Source organism: Catharus ustulatus, chromosome 38 (genome assembly GCF_009819885.2).
Source record: "Catharus ustulatus isolate bCatUst1 chromosome 38, bCatUst1.pri.v2, whole genome shotgun sequence".
Lineage (NCBI taxonomy): Eukaryota > Metazoa > Chordata > Aves > Passeriformes > Turdidae > Catharus > Catharus ustulatus.
The window spans coordinates 343,345-360,365 of NC_046258.1; the positions used below are offsets into that span (position 1 = coordinate 343,345).

Here is a 17,021-nt window from a genome sequence, read left to right on the forward strand (position 1 = left end):
CCTAAATTTCCTCATTTTTGACCCAAATTTCCACATTTTACCCCAAAAAAACTCAATTTTCCACCATTCTTTTTCTATAACTTTTATTATTTTTATTCCCCTTCCCCTCCACCCCCCCAGAAATTTTTTTTGTAATTTTTTTTGGGGAATAAAACCCCGAAATTTTATTTTTTTTTGTCATTTTTTCAGCGCCTCCTCGGGCTGCGGCTGCGGCGCTTCCGGGACCCTCCGGGGGGCGCCCTCGGCCCCGCCCCCCCCGCGCTGGCCCCGCCCCTTTCCGAGCTGGCCCCGCCCCTCCCGTTGTGGCCCCGCCCCTCCCGTTGTAGCCCCGCCCCCTCCTCTCAATTTCTGCTTTTTTCACCCAAATTTTTGGCGTTTTTGACCCAAATTTTTGCGTTTTCCAACCAAATTTTTTCCTCCCTGAACCTTCCTGAATTTAACCCAAAGTTTTCTCCGGTTTTGACCCAAATTTTTGAATTTTTACACCCAAATTCCACATTTTTCACCTAAAATTTTACATTTTTCCTCCAATTTTTTTCATTTTAGAGCCAAATTTTTTCTACAATTTTTCCAAATTTCTTCCAAATTTTTTCCAGAATTTGACCCAAATTTTCCTCCAATTTTGACCCAAATTTTTGAATTTTCACACCAAAATTTTTAATTTTAAATTCTAATTTCCAAACTTTTAACCCGAATTTTCACATTTTTTCCTCCTAAAATTCCACATTTTGACCCCAATTTCCTCAAACTTTAGACCCAAATTTCCACATTTTCAACCCAAATTTCCACAACTTTTCCACCCTATTTTCTACCATTTTTTAACCCAAATTTCCTCATTTTACCCCCAAAAAAACTCAAATTTTCACCACTTTTTTTCTATAACTTTTATTATTTTTATTCCCCTTCCCCTCCACCCCCCCAAAAATTTTTTTTGTAATTTTTTTTTGGGGATAAAACCCCGAAATTTTAATTTTTTTTTCAATTTTTTCAGCGCCTCCTGGGGCTGCGGCTGCGGCGCTTCCGGGACCCTCCGGGGGGTGCCCTCGGCCCCGCCCCTCCCGCGCTGGCCCCGCCCCTTTCCGAGCTGGCCCCGCCCCTTCCGGACGTGGCCCCGCCCCCTCCCAGCTGCCGCTGTTTTTGCTCCTCCTCTTCCTGTTCCTTCCGGCGCCGCTCGCGCTCCCGGGCCCGGGCTGCCCGCTCAGCCTGCTTCTGCAGCAGCTAATTAACGATAATTAATGTTAATTAGTTAATTGGAATAATTAATTAGGAGTTTGTGATTTTTTATCCCGAAAAAATCCGATTTTATTTGGATTTTTTATCGAATTTTTGGTGGTTTTTTGGTGATTTTTTCTCCATTTTCCTGCTTCTGCACCACCTAAATTAATTATCATTAATTAAAGTTAATTAATTAATTAGGAAGTTTAATTATGGTTTTGTAGTTTTTTATCCCGAAAAAATCCGATTTTATTTGGATTTTTTATCGAATTTTTGGTGTTTTTTGATGATTTTTGCCCTGTTTTCCTGCTTCTGCAACACCTGAATTAATTTATCATCATTAATTAATAATGATTAATTAATTAATCAGAATAATTATGGGTTTGTGGTTTTTTACCCTGAAAAAATCTGATTTTATTTGGATTTTTTATCAGACTTTTAATATTTTTTGGTGATTTTAAATCACATTTTTTACCCTAAAAAGTCTCATATCTCCCCCTAAAATTCACATTTTTCACCCCAATCTTTTTCCCCAGCCACCCAAAATAATTACATTTATGTAAATTTATTTAAATTTATGCAAATTTATGCAGATGTCCCACCTGGGCGTCGCTGAGGGGCAGCCAGTAGATGCACGGCGCCGCCTTGGTCTTGCGGAACAAATCGTCCAGGAGCTTCGCCGGCGGCTCCTCGGGAGGCTTCTCTGGAATTCGGGGCCAAATCCAAAAATTTTGGGCAAAATTCAGAAATTTTGGGGGGTTTTGGGTGAAATTTCAGTGAAATTTGGGTGAAATTCCTGCTAAACCCCTCCCCCTTTTCCATATAAGGTCATAAAATCTTACCACCCCCTTTAAGCCCCTCCTAGTTGTCCATATATGGACATAGAGCCCCTCCCACCCCTTTTAAGTCCCACCTCCTTTTCCATATAAGGACACCAAAACCCTCTAACCACTTTAAGCCCCTCCCATTTGTCCATATATGGACATCAAACCATCTCCCACCATTTAAACTCCTCCCCTTTGTCCATATAAGGACACAAAGTACCTCCCACCTACTTAAGACCCTCCCACTTCTTTAAGCTCCTCCCATTTACCCATTTATGGCTTTTAAGCCCCTCCCACAATTTTAACCCCTCCCCCAGTCCCATATTAGGACACCAAGCCCCTCCCACCCCTTCAAACCCCTCCCATTGCACCATATAAGGGTTTCAAGCCCCTCCCACCTATCTAAGCGCCTCCTGTCTTCATTAGGCTCCTCCCCCTTTCCCATATAAGGACACCAAACCCTCCCCATCCCTTTAAACCCCTCCCACCGCATTTAAGCCCCTCCCATTACCCATATAAGGACACTGACCACCTCCAACTCCACTAAGCCCCTCCCACTTCAGTTTAAGCCCCTCCTACCCCTTTAAGCCCCTCCCACAATCTTCAAGCCCCTCCCTTTAATCCATATAAAGATACAAAGCCCCTCCCACCACTTTAAGCTCCTCCCACCATAATTTTAACTCCACCCACCCCCCTAAGCCCCTCCCACTTGCCCATATAAGGAAACTGAGCCTGTCCCACCCATTTAAGCTCTTCCTATTAATCCATATAAGGCAATTAAGCCCCTCCCACCCCCATAGGCCCCTCCCACTTGCTCATATAAGGACACAAAGCCACTCCCACCTCTTCAAACCCCTCCCACCCCATTTAAGCCCCTCCCACAATCCTCAATCCCTTCCCCCTTTCCCATATAAGGACACCAAGTCCCTCCCACCCCTTCAAGCCCCTCCCACTTGCCCATATATGGATATAAAGAGTTCCCCACCCTTTTAAGCCCCTCCCACTTGCCCTTATATGGAAATCAAGCCTCTCCTACTTCTTTAAACCCATCCTACCCGTTTAAGCCCCTCCCACTATCCTCAAGCCCCTCCCACTCGCCCATAAAAGTAAACCAAACCCCACCCACCCCTTTAAGGCCCTCCCATTTGCCCATATAAGGACACCAAGCCTGTCCCACCCACTTAAGCCCCTCCCATTTATCCATATAAGAACACTAAGCCCCTCCCACCCCTTCAAGTTCCTCCCACTTGTCCATATATGGATGTCTATAAACTTCCACCCATTTAAGCCCCTCCCATTTGCCCACATAAGGAAATCAACTCCTCCCACCCCATTTAAACCCCTCCCCTTTCCCACGCAAGCACATTAAGCTCCTCCCACCCCCTTTAAGCCCCTCCCACCCCTCTAAACCCCTCCCTTATTCCCATATAAGGACACCAAGCCCTTCCTACCCCCTTTAAGCCCCTCCCACTTGCCCATATATGGAAATAAAACTCCTCTCACCCCTTAAAGCCCCTCCCACTTTCCCATATAAGGAAACCAAGCCTCTCCCACCCCTTTAAGCCCCTCCCACTTGTCCATATATGGATATAAAGCACTCCCACCCCCTTAGGCCCCTCCCACTTGCCCATATAAGGAAACCAAGCCCCTCTCACCCCTCTAAGCCCCTCCCCCTTTACCAAATAAGGGCATCAAGCTTCTCCCACCCCTTTAAGCCCCTCCCACTTGCCCATATAAGGACACAAAGCCCCTCCCACCCATTTAAACTTATCTTACCCGTTTAAGCCCCTCCCACTTGCCCATATAAGGAAACCAAGGCACTTTGACCCTGTTCGGCCACTCCCACTTTCCCATATATGAATATAAAGAGTTTCCCCACTCCCTTAGGCCCCTCCCACTGGCCCATATAAGGAAACCAAGACACTCCCACCCCTTTAAGCCCCTCCCACTTGCCCATATATGGAAATCAAGCCCCTCCCACCATAGTTTAAAGTCTACCCACCCCCTCCAAGCCCCTCCCTCTTGCCCATATATGGAAATCAGGCCCCGCCCCCTCTCACCTTTCCTCTCGGGCCGCGCCTCCCTCTGGCCCCGCCCCTTCTCCTTGTCCCCGCCCCCTTGCTGCTGCTGGAGCTGCTGCTGCGGGGGGCGTGTCCTGGAGCCCCGAGGGGCGTGGCCAGCCCCGGCCCCGCCCCCGGGCGGGCGTGTCCCGGAAGGGGCGGGGCTTTTCCCCCGGTCCCACTCGCGCTGTTCCCGCGCCCGTTCGCGGCGGCCGCGCTCGCGCTCGCGCTCCGCCCACTGCCAGGGCTCCGCCCCCCGGGGGGCGTGGCCTGCGGGGGGAGGGGGGGAGGAGCCCGAGGGGGGAGGGGGGGGAGGGGTGGGGAGGAAAGGGGGGGAGGGGCGGGAGGAGGGGCCCAGAGGGTGGGGGGAGGGGCAGCTGGAGGAGGGGGGAGGGGCCAGGAGGCCGCGGTGGAAATCCAGCTGCAAAAACACAAAATATAAAAATTATAAAATTAAAAATAAAAATAAAAATTCAGATTTAAAATTAGAAATTAAAAATTAAAAGCTAGAACATAAAAATTAAAGTTATAAATTAAAAACCCGAACATAAAATTACAAAATAGAATAAAAATTAAAAAGTAGAAATTAAAATTAGAAATTAAAAACTACAACATGAAATTAAAAATCAAAAATTGAAATTAAAAACCAGAACATAAAATCAAAAATTAAAATTAAAAATTAAAAACCAAAAAAAACCAATTAAAAATTAAAAATAGAAATTAAAAATTAGAACATAAATAAAAAAATGAAAATTAGAAATTGAAAACTAGAACATAAAATTAAAAATGAAAATTAGAAATTAAGAACTAGAACACAAAATTAAAAATTAAAATCAGAAATTAAGAACTAGAACATAAAATTAGAAATTAAAACTAGAAATTAAAAACTAGAATATAAAATCAGAAATTAAAATTAAAAATTAAAAACCGAAAAATAAAATTAGAAATTAACATTAGAAATTAAAAACTAGAACATAAAATCAAAAATTAAAATTTGAAATCAAAAACTAGAACATAAAATTAAAAATCAAAATTCAAAATTAAAAACTAGAACATAAAATCAAAAATCAAAATTAGAAATTAAAAACTAAAAAATGAAATTAGAAACTAAAATTAGAAATTAAAAACTAGAACATAAAATCAAAAATTAATATTAGAAATTACAAAACCAAAAAATAAAATTAGAATTACAATTAGAAATTAACAACTAGAACATAAAATTAGAAATTAAAATTAGAAATTAAAAACTAGAATATAAAATCAGAAACTAAAGTCAAAAATTAAAAACTAGAACATAAAATCAAAAATTAAAATTTGAAATCAAAACCTAGAACATAAAATTAAAAAACAAAATTCAAAATTAAAAACTAGAACATAAAATCAAAAATTAAAATTAGAAATTAAAAACTAAAAAAAAAATTAGAAACTAAAATTAGAAATTAAAAATTAGAACATAAAATTAGAAATTAAAATTAGAAATTGAAAAGCAAAAAATAAAATTAGAAATTAAAATTAGAAATTAAAAATTACAACATAAAATTAAAAACTAAAAATAGAAATTAAAAATTAGAACATAAAATTAGAAATTAAAACTAAAAAATAAAAACTAGAACATAAAAATTAAAAATAAAAACTAAAAACTAGAACGTAAAATTAGAAATTAAAATTAGAAATTAAAAGCCAGAACATAAAATTAAAAATTAAAATTTAAAAACTGAAACTAAAAATTCACGTTGGGAATTAAAATCAGACAATAAGAATAAAAACCTTAAAAATTAAAATTTAAAATTTAAAAACTGAAACTAGAATTTAAAGTTAGGAATTGAAATCAGAAAATAAAAAAAAAAATCAAAAAATTAAAAATTAAAGATTAAAATTAGAGAATAAAAGTAAAATTAAAAATTAAAGATTAAAAATAAAAATTAAAATTAGAAAGTAAAAACAAAAAACAAAAAAGAAGAATTACAAATCAAAAATTACAGGTAAAAACTTAAAAATTGATATTAAAAATTAAAACCAAAAATTATAAAGTGAAAAATGAAAACTAAAAAAATGAAGTTTAAAAACTGAAATTAAGAAATTGAAAATTAAAAATGAAAAACAACAAATTAGAAACTAAAAAATGAAAAAAAAATACAATGTAAGAATTTAGATTAGAAACCAAAAATTAAAAATTAAAGTCAGAATTTAAAATTAAAAACTAAGATATGAAAAATAAAAAATAAAATTTAAAACCTAAAATTAAAAAATTATGGTAAAATAATTACAATTAAAAATTAAAATTAGAATATTAAAAAATAGAAACTAAAAAATACAACTTTAAAAATTTAAGTTAAACTAAAATTAAAAATTGCCAATTAAAATTAAAAACTAAAAAGTGGAAAAATAAAAAATAGAACTTAAAAACTTAAACTAAGAAACTAAAATTAAAAGAACAAAAATTAAAAACTAAAAAATGAAAAATAAAAAATAGAATTTAACAACTAAAATTAAAACATCGGAATTCAAAATTAGAAATTAAAAATTAAAATGAAAAAACTAAAAAATCAAAAATAGAACTTTGAACAAAAACTAAAAAATTAAAGATTAAAAACTAGAAATAAAAAAAGTAAAAATGCATGCAATTTACAAATATAATTATTAAATACCAGTACATATATTTAATGTATATAATGTAAAAAATAAATGCATACATAATAAATACAAACCTAAAAGTGGCCATAAAATTATTATAAATAATTTATATATTATATATATATATAAATATATATTTATATATTATATGTATAATATTATATATTATAACAATAAATATATCAATAAAAACATATAAACATCCCTAAACCCTCAATTTTTAAATTTTTCCTTGCATTTTCATGTGCCCAAAAAAATCAAAAATTAAAGTCAGAATTTAAAAATTCAGAAATAAAAAATTAAATATAAATGAAAATTAAAAAATAAAAGCTAAAAAATCAAAATTGAGAAAGAAATGTTAATCCATAAACACAAAATATATAAATTGAAGTAAAAATTTGTAAATATAAGCATTTTAAAAAATATATGAGATTATATAAATGTAAAATATAAACATAAATATAAACATATAAATTAAAAAGTGAAACTTGAACAACAAAAATGGAAAAGTAAAAATTAAAAAAATAAAAATTAAAATTAAAAAAATAAACGTGAAAATATAAAAATACAGATAAATACAAACACAAAAATAAAAATAAATCTATAAAACAAATATAATAAATCACACAAATACCTACAAATACATATAAAAAGCAATAAATAGGTATAAAAATTAAAATATAAATTGAATTTTTTGTCACCTCCTCCTGCTGGGCGAAGTCGGCCGCGAGCACCTTGGGGTTGGACTGCGGCCACTTCACCCCGTGCAGCGCCTCCCGCGTGGCCACCGCCTCCTCCACCGAGCAGTACTGGGGGGAAAACAACAAAATTTCATCAAAAAATCAAAATATAAAATTTGGGGAAGTCACAGAAAAAATCCCCAAAAAATTCGGTGAAATTTGGATTTTTTACGGATTTTTAAAGCGAAATAATTTGAATTTTTGGGGATTTTTTGCTGGTTACCGCCTCCTCCACCGAGCAGTACTGGGGCAAAAAAACAGATTTTGGGTAAAAACAAAAAATACAAAATTTGGGGAATCAGGGAAAAAAAATCCTGAGAAAATCGGACGAAATTTGGATTTTTTACGGATTTTTAAAGCGAAATAATTTGAATTTTTGGTGATTTTTTGCTGGTTACCGCCTCCTCCACCGAGCAGTACTGGGGGGAAAATCCAAATTTTGGGTAAAAATGAAAAATATAAAATTTGAGGATTCAGGGAAAAAAAATTCTGAGGAAATCGGACGAAATTTGGATTTTTTACGGATTTTTAAAGCGAAATAATTTGAATTTTTTGGGATTTTTTGCTTCTTCCACCGAGCAGTACTGGGGGGAAAAATCCAAATTTTGGTTAAAAATAAAAAATATAAAATTTGGGGAAGTTATAGAAAAAATCCTGAAAAAATTCGGTGAAATTTGGATTTTTTACGGATTTTTAAAGCGAAATAATTTGAATTTTTTGGGATTTTTCCGTCAAATTCTTGGAAAAAAACTGAGGATTTTTATAGGAATGTCATTAATTTTATCAAAATATTATTTGAATTTTAATTCCCATTTTTTTTTTATTTTTTAGGGATTTTCACCAAATTTTAAAGTATTTTTTTAGCAGAAAAATTGGAACTTTTCGTCATTTTTTTAGTCAAATTTTAAAATTAATTAAAAAGAAATCTCGGAATTTTCCAGGCAAATTTTATTAGTTTTATCAAAATATTTTTTAAACTTTATTTCGATTTTTTGGGGAGTTTTAGCGAATTTTAAACCAATTTTTTAGCAAAATAATTGGAATTTTTTCTGATTTTCTTTGCCACAGTTTCAGAAAAAATTTTCAAAATTTTAATGCGACTTCAGGGTTGAAATTTTTGGGCTGAAATTTCAAGATTCTCTGATTTTTAATTTTAATGTCTCAAAATTTTGAAATTTTAAAATTTTTCAATCCCGGTCCTCCCGTCCACCAGGGGGCGCCGTCACCGCCTCTCCATGGTTTTATTTTAATTTAAAAATTTCCAAAATCTCGCAGAAATTTCAGATTTTTCGGGGGGATTTCACCATTTTTATACTGACATTCCAAAACTTCGGATTTTTTCGGTTGAAATCTCAGAATTTAAAATTTTTTACTGTGACAAAGCAGCGAAATTTCATCAAAAAACCCCCGAAAAATAAAAAAAAAATTCCACCAAATCACCAAAAACTCACAGAAATAGTTTTTTTTTTTGCAATTTGTCTGCTTTTGGTCTGTAATTTTTAAAATTCAAACTTTTTTGGGTGAAAATCAGAAAACATTGGTTTTTTACCGTGACAAAGTAACGAAATCACATCAAAAAATCCACCAAAATTCCTAAAAAATCGCTAAAAAATTGCAGAAATTTGGATCTTTATTTCAGGATTTCACCACTTTCGTCGTTGAACTTTTATATTTTGGATTTTTTTCACCTAAAACTTTTAAATTTTGGAATTTTTACCATGACAAGGCAGCGAAATGTCATCTAAAAACCCCCCAAAAGATAAAAAAAATCTCTAAAAATTCTCTAAAAATCACCACAAACCCACAAAAATTCTGGATTTTTAAAATAATTCCAACGGTTTTTGACCGAAATTTCCAGATTTCAGATTTTTTTGGGCTGAATTTGTAAAATTTCGGTTTTTTACCACGACAAGGAAGCGAAATTTCATGAAAAATCCCCCAAAAATCCCCGAAAACTGACAGGAATTTCAGATTTTTTCAGGGATTTCTGCATTTTTAGTCTGGAATTTTTATATTTTGTATTTTTCAAGACTAGAATAATAAAATTTTGTGATTTTTACCGTGACAAAGCAGTGAGATTTAATCCAGAAAATACAAAAATAATCCAAAAAATTCACAAAAAATCCCCCAAAAAATCGCGGGAATTTCAGGTTTTTTTTGGGATTTTTCCATTTTTTCACTGGAATTTTTAAATTTTGTATTTTTTAGGATTCAAATAATAAAATTAATGTATTTTTACCGTGACAAAGCAGTGGGATTTGATCCAAAAATCCCCAAAAAATAAAAAAAAATCGTAAAAAATCACCAAAAAATCTCAAAAATTTCAGATTTTTTTTGGGATTTCACCATTTTTTCACTGGAGTTTTTACATTTTGTATTTTTTAGGATTTAATTAATAAATTTAGTTGATTTTTACCGTGACAAAGCAGCGGGATTTGACCCAGAAAATACAAAAAAATCCAAAAAAACTCAAAAAAATTCGTAAAAAATCCCCAAAAACCCGAAAAAAACCCAGATTTTTTTTGGGATTTCGCCATTTTTAATCTGGAATTTTTACATTTTCTATTTTTTAGGATTTAATTAATAAAATTCATTTATTTTTACCGTGACAAAACACTGAAATTTCATCGAAAAATCCATAAAAGATCCTAAAAAATCCCCCAAAATCACCAAAAAATCGCAGGAATTACACATTTTTTCAGGGTTTTTTACATTTTTAATCTGGAATTTTCATATTTTATGTATTTTATGATTTAATTAATAAATGTTATTGATTTTTACCGTAACAAAGCAGTGGGATTTGATCCCAGAAAATCCAAAAAATTCAAAAAAATTTAAAAAAAATCATAAAAAATCCCCAAAAACTCAAAAAAAACCAGATTTTTTCTGGGATTTCACCATTTTTTCACTAAAATTTTTGTACTTTGTGTTTTTTAGGATTTGATCAATAAAATTTGTGATTTTTACCGTGACAAAACAGCGGGATTTATTCAGAAAATACAAAAAAACCAAAAAAAATTCACAAAAAATCCCCAAAAAATCGCAAAAATTTGGGATTTTTTCGGGGATTTCGCCATTTTTCCACTGATATTTTTGTACTGTACATTTTTTATGATTTAATTAATAAATGTTATTGATTTTTACCGTGACAAAGCAATGGAATTTATCCCAAAAATACAAAAAAAATCCAAAAAAATTCATTAAAAATCCCCAAAAAATCACAGAAATTTCAGATTTTTTCAGGGTTTTTTACATTTCTAATCTGGAATTTTCGTATTTTATATTTTTTAGGATTTAATTAATAAAATTTTGTGATTTTTACCGTGACAAAGTAGTGGGATTTGATCCAAAAATCCTTAAAAAATCCTCAAAAATCCCCAAAAATGCCAAAAAAATCCCCCAAAAACTCGCAGAAATTTCAGATTTTTTTGTGGATTTTGCCACTTCTATTCTGGAATTCTTATATACTTTATTTTTTCGGACTCAAATCTCAGAATTTTAGAATTTTTACCGGTACAAAGCACCAAAATTCCATCAAAAAATCCCCCCAAAATCCAAAAAATTCATAAAAAATCGCCAAAAACTTGCAGAAATTCGGGATTTTTTGGGGGATTTTTCCTTTTTTTCACTTATTTTTTTATATATCCAATTTTTCTGAGTTCAAATTTTAAAATTTTATGATTTTTACTGTGACAAAGCAACGAAATTAAAAAAAACTCACAAAAAATCGCCAAAAAATCCCAGAAATTTCAAATTTTTTTTGGAATTTTTCCCTTTTTTTACTTGAATTTTTAAATTTTATACTTTTTAAGATTAGAATAATGAAATTTTGTGTTTTTTACCGTGACAAAGCAGTGGGATTTGATCCAAAAATCTCCAAAAAATAAAAAAAATTCATTAAAAATCCCCAAAAACTCGAAAAAAACCCTGATTTTTTCTGGGATTTCACCATTTTTTCACTAAAATTTTTGTACTTTGTGTTTTTTAGGATTTAATCAATAAAATTTGTGATTTTTACCGTGACAAAACAGCGGGATTTATTCAGAAAATACAAAAAAATAAAAAAAAATCATAAAAAATCCCCAAAAACTCGAAAAAAATCCCATTTTTTTTTGGGATTTCGCCATGTTTGATTTAGAGTTTTTACATTTTGTATTTTTCAGCATTAAAACAATAAAATTTTGTGATTTTTACCGTGACAAAACAGAAGGATGTGATCCAAAAAATAGAAAAAAATTCCAAATTATTCACAAAAAATCCCCAAAAATCTCCAAAAAATCCCAGAAATTTCAGATTTTTTGGGGGATTTTGCCATTTTTAATCTGGAATTTTTATATTTGTATTTTTTAGGATCTAAACAATAAAATTTGTGATTTTTACCATGACAAAGTATCAAAATTTCATCTGAAAATGCCCAAAAAATCCTAAAAAAATACCAAAAAATCCCCCAAAAATCCCAGAAATTTGGGATTTTTTTGGGATTTCGCCATTTTTTATCTGGAACTTGAAAAATTTAAATTTTTTTGGTCTGAAATAATAAAATTATGTGATTTTTACCGTGACAAAACAATCAAATTTCATCTGAAAATACCCAAAAAATCTTAAAAAATGCCAAAAAATCCCCAAAAAATCCCAGGAATTTCAGATTTTTTCAGGGTTTTTTACATTTTTGATCTGGAATTTTCATATTTTATATTTCCTACGATTAGAACAATAAATTTTATTGATTTTTACCGTGACAAAACAGCGAGATTTATTCAGAAAATACAAAAAAAATAAAAAAAAATTCACAAAAAATCCCCCAAAAATCGCAAAAATTCAGGATTTTTTCAGGGATTTTTCCATTTTTTCACTGGAATTTTTACATTTTGCATTTTTCAGGATTTACTTAATAAAATTAATGTATTTTTACCGTGACAAAGCAGTGGGATTTGATGCGGTCGATCCAGAATCCGTCGTCCTTGAGGCGCCCGGTGCGGCCCAGGAGCTCCTTGAGCTGCCCCAGGGTGAAGGGGCGCACCTGGGGAGCCCCAAAAACCCCCAGAATTAACCCAAAAATCATCACAAAAATAGCCCAAAATAGCATTGAAATAACCTCAAAAATCCCCTCAAAATTCCCCCCAAAAATCCCAGAAAACTGCCCCAAAAATGGCCAAAATCAACCCAAAAATACTCATAAAAATCACCCAAAATCCCATAAAAATACCACCAAAAATTGCCATAAAAATGGCCAAAATTACCCCAAAAATCACCCAAAATTCCGTAAAAACACCATCAGAAAACCTCCTAAAAATAATCCCAAAAAACCCCAAAAATTGCCCCAAAAATGGCCAAAATTAACCCAAAAATACTCCCAAAAATCACCCAAAATCCCACAAAAATACCACTAAAAGTCATCCCAAAAATCCTCCAAATTACCCTAAAAATCCTCCAAAAAAACTCCCTAAAATGGCCACAATTTACCCCCAAAAATGCCTAAAATTAACCCAAAAATTCTTCCTAAAATCCCCCCAAAAACCTCAAAAATTCCCCCAAATTAACCCAGAAATTCTCCCAAAAATCACCCAAAATCCCATAAAAGTATCACTAAAAATTACCCCCAAAAATGGCCAAAATTAACCCAAAAGTCCACCCAAAATTCCCAATTTTTTACTCAAAAATTCCCCAAAAATTCCCCAAAAAATCTCAATTTTTTACCTAAAAAATCCCCCAAAAATTAAAAAAAATCCCAAAAATTTCCCCAAAAAATCCCATTATTTTACCCCCAAAAAACCCCAAAAATTCCCCCAAAAAATTCAAATTTTTTACCCAAAAAATCCCCCAAAATTATCAAGAGATCCCAAAAATCCCCAAAAAAATCCCAAAAAAAAATCCCCAAAAATTCCCCCAAAAATCCCAATTTTTTACCCAAAAATTCCCCAAAAAATTCCCCAAAAAATCACAAAAATTCCAATAAAAATCCTAGTATTTTATCCAAAAAATCCCCAAAAATTCCCCCAAAAATTCCCCAAAAAATCCAAAAACATCCCAATGTTTTACCCAAAAGATCCCCAAAAAATCCCCAAGAAATCCCAAAAAAATCCCAAATATTCCCCCAAAGATCCCAATTTTTTACCCAAAAATTTTCTAAAAAATCCCCAAAAAATCCCATTATTTACCCAAAAAATTCCAAAAAAATCCCCATAAATCCCCAAAAAACCCCCCAAAAAATCCCAATCTTTAACCCAGAAACACCCCAAAAAATTCCAATTTATACCCAAAAATTCCCTGAAAAATCCTAATTTTTTACCCAAAAAATCACCAAAAAATCCCCAAAAAATCCCATTTCTTACCCAAAAATTCCCTAAAAAATCCAAAAATGTCCCCAAAAAATCCTGATGTTTTACTCAAAGTTCCATTTAAAAACCCCCAAAAAATCTCAATTTTTACCCAAAAAATCCCCAAAAAATAAAAAAAAACCCCAAAAATTCCCAAAAAAACCCCAATTTTTACCCAAAAAAACCCCAATTTTCTACCCAAAAAATAAAAAAAAATCCCAAAAAATCCCAAACAAATCCCAAAAAAATACCATTTTTTTACCCAAAATTCCCTACAAATATCTCCAAAAAATCTCCATTTTTCACCCAAAAAATCCCCAAAAATTCCCCAAAAAAATCCCCAAAAAATACAAAAAAATCCCCCCAAAAATCCCATTTTTTACCCCAAAGAATACCCAAAAAATCCCATTTTCTTACCCAAAAAATCCCAATTTTTTACCCCAAAAAATCCCAAAAAAAACCCCAAAAAATTAAAAAAAATCCCAATAATTTACCCAAAAAATCCTCAAAAAAATCCCAATTTTTTACCCCAAAAAATTCCAAATAATCCCCCTTTTTCACCCAAAAAATCCCATTTTTTACCCAAAAAATCTCAAAAAAATCCCAAAAAATCCCCAAAAAATCCCAAAAATTCCCAAAAATTCCCCCCAAAAAATCCCAATTTTTTACCCAAAATTAACTATAAAAATCCCTAAAAATTCTGATTTTTTACCCAAAAATTCCAAAAAAATTCTCTAAAAAACCCAATAAAAATCCAAAAAAAATCCCATTTTTACCCAAAAAACCCCAATTTTTTACCCAAAAATTCCCCAAATTTTCCCCAACCCCCCCAGATTTTATTTATTGATATTTTATATTTCATATTAATTTCTCTCACCAGGTTGCAGAGGTGCACGATGGGGGAGGGGCGCTGTCTGGGGGGGGAGGGGCGCGGCGCCGCCCGCACGGGCTCGTCCACCGGGAGCAGCAGCAGCCCCCCGGGGCGCCAGGGGGGGGGGAGGGGCGCGGCGGGGGGGGGGGAGGGGCCGAGCCTGGGGGAGGGGAAAAAAAAATCCAAATTATTTCTATTTTTTTTGGGAATTTTTTTGTATTTTTTGATGATTTTTTTGAATTTTTTTAGGATTTTTTTTTATTTTTTTGGGCTATTTTTCTGAAATCTTTTGAATTTTTTACGATTTCTTTAGGAATTTTTTTGGGTTATTTCCATGATTTTTTTGGATTTTTTTTTTATTTTTTAATGAATTTTTTTGGCCATTTTTATGAATTTTTCAGAATTTTTTAGGATTTTTTTGGGCCATTTTTGTTGAATTTTAAAATTTTTTTCGATTTTTTCAGTGTTGTTTTTCTAAATTTTTTTGATTTTTTTTTCAGGAATTTTTTTTGGAATTTTTTGGGCTTTTTTTATGAATTTTTTTTGAACATTTTTAGGATTTTTTGAGGGCTTTTTTTGTGAACTATTAGAAATTTTATTCCATTTTTTCAGGAGATATTTTAGATTATTTTTGTGGACATTTTAAAATTTTTTCCCATTTTTTAAATAATTTTTTAAAGCTATTTTGCTGAATTTTTCTGATTATTATTTTTTTATATTTTTATTAATTTTTTTGGCCCATTTTTCTCCTTTTTAAAAATTTTTTTTACCCCTCCCCCACCCCATTAAGCCCCTCCCCTTTCCTTAAACCCCTCCCCCTTTCTCTAAGCCCCTCCCCTTTCTTTAAGCCCCTCCCCCTTTCTTTAAACCCCTCCCCTTTCTTTAAGCCCCACCCACTTTTAAACCCCTCCCCCTTTCTCTAAGCCCCTCCCTTTCTTTAGGCCCCTCCCCTTTTAAGCTCCCATTTTTAGCCCCTCCCCCATTCTTTAAACCCCTCCATCACCCCTTTTAGCCCCTCCCCCTTTAAAGCACCACCCACTTTAAGCCCCTCCTCTTTTAGCCACACCCCTTTCTAAGCCCCTCCCCCTTTCTTTAAGCCCCTCCCCTTTTAGCACCACCCTGTTTTAAGCCCCTCCCCACCCCTTAAGCCCCACCCCTTTAAGCCCCTCCCCCTCACCTTTAGGCCCCTCCCCCTTTCTTTAAACCCCTCCTCCATTCTTTAAGCCCCACCCCCTTTTTAGCCCCTCCCCTTTTAGCCCCTCCCCCTTTCTTTAAACCCCTCCCCCTTTCCTTAAGCCCCTCCCCCTTTCCTTAAACCCCTCCCCTTTCCTTAAACCCCTCCCCCTTTTAAGCCCCTCCCCCTTTTGCCACACCCCTTTCTAAACTCCTCCCCCTTTCTTTAAGCCCCTCCCCCTCTCTTTAAGCCCCTCCTACTTTTAAACCCCTCCCCCTTTTAGCCCCTCCCCATTTCTTTAAGCCCCTCCCCCTTTAGCCCCACCCCTTTTAAGCCCCTCCCATTCTTTAAGCCCCTCCCCCTTATTTAAGCCCCCCCCTTTAAGCCCCTCCTTTTTTAAACCCCTCCCCTTTTCTCTAAGCCCCTCCCCATTCTTTAAACCACTCCCCTTTTAGCCACACCCCTTTCCAAGCCCCTCCCCCTTTTAAGCCCCTCCCCTTTTTACCCACCGCTTTTAGCCCCACCCCTTTTAGCCCCTCCCCTTTTAAGCCCCTCCCCCCTCACCTTTCAGCCCCTCCCCCTCCGCCGTTGATTGGGGGGGAGGGGCGGGGCCGGGCGTGGCCCCTCCCCCCGGCAGCGATGACGTCACGGGCCTGGCCCCGCCCCCTTCGTCGCTGAGCTCCGCCTCCTCCTCCTGCCCCTCCCCCCCCCGCTGCCCGTTCTCGGGGGGCACCACCTGCGGGGGAGGGGCTGAGTGTTGATTGGGGTGGGGGAGGGGCTGATGTTGATTACAGGGGTGGGGGAGGGGCTCAGTGAGTGGGGGAGGGGCTCTGAGATTGTCGATTGTTGATTGGGGTGGGGGAGGGGCTCTGATGTTGATTACAGGGTGGGGGAGGGGCTGTGATGAGGGGGGAGGGGCTGATGTTGATTACAGGGGTGGGGGAGGAGCTGACAGGGTGGGGGAGGGGCTGTGATGTTGATTGGGGTGGGGGAGGGGCTCTGGGGGTGGGGGAGGGGCTGATGTTGATCTCAGGGGGTGGGGGAGGGGCTGATGTTGATTGGCGTGGGGGAGGGGCTGATGTTGATTACAGGGTGGGGGAGGGGCGGGGGTGTTGATTACAGGGGTGGGGGAGGGGCTCTGAGGTTATTGATTATTGATTCGGGTGGGGGAGGGGCTCACTGAGTG

At 35.1% G+C, this 17,021-nt stretch overlaps 1 long non-coding RNA gene across 1 annotated transcript; it reads right to left on the reverse strand.

Annotated features, from left to right (window-relative positions):
• Nucleotides 1-1,075: 1,075 nt before the first annotated feature.
• Nucleotides 1,076-4,317, reverse strand: LOC117010150. Its single transcript, XR_004420576.2, has 3 exons — nucleotides 4,100-4,317; nucleotides 1,818-1,918; nucleotides 1,076-1,218 (listed from the first exon to the last, which is right to left on the reverse strand). It is a non-coding gene; the product is annotated as an uncharacterized LOC117010150 (long non-coding RNA).
• Between the last annotated feature and the right edge of the window lie 12,704 nt (nucleotides 4,318-17,021).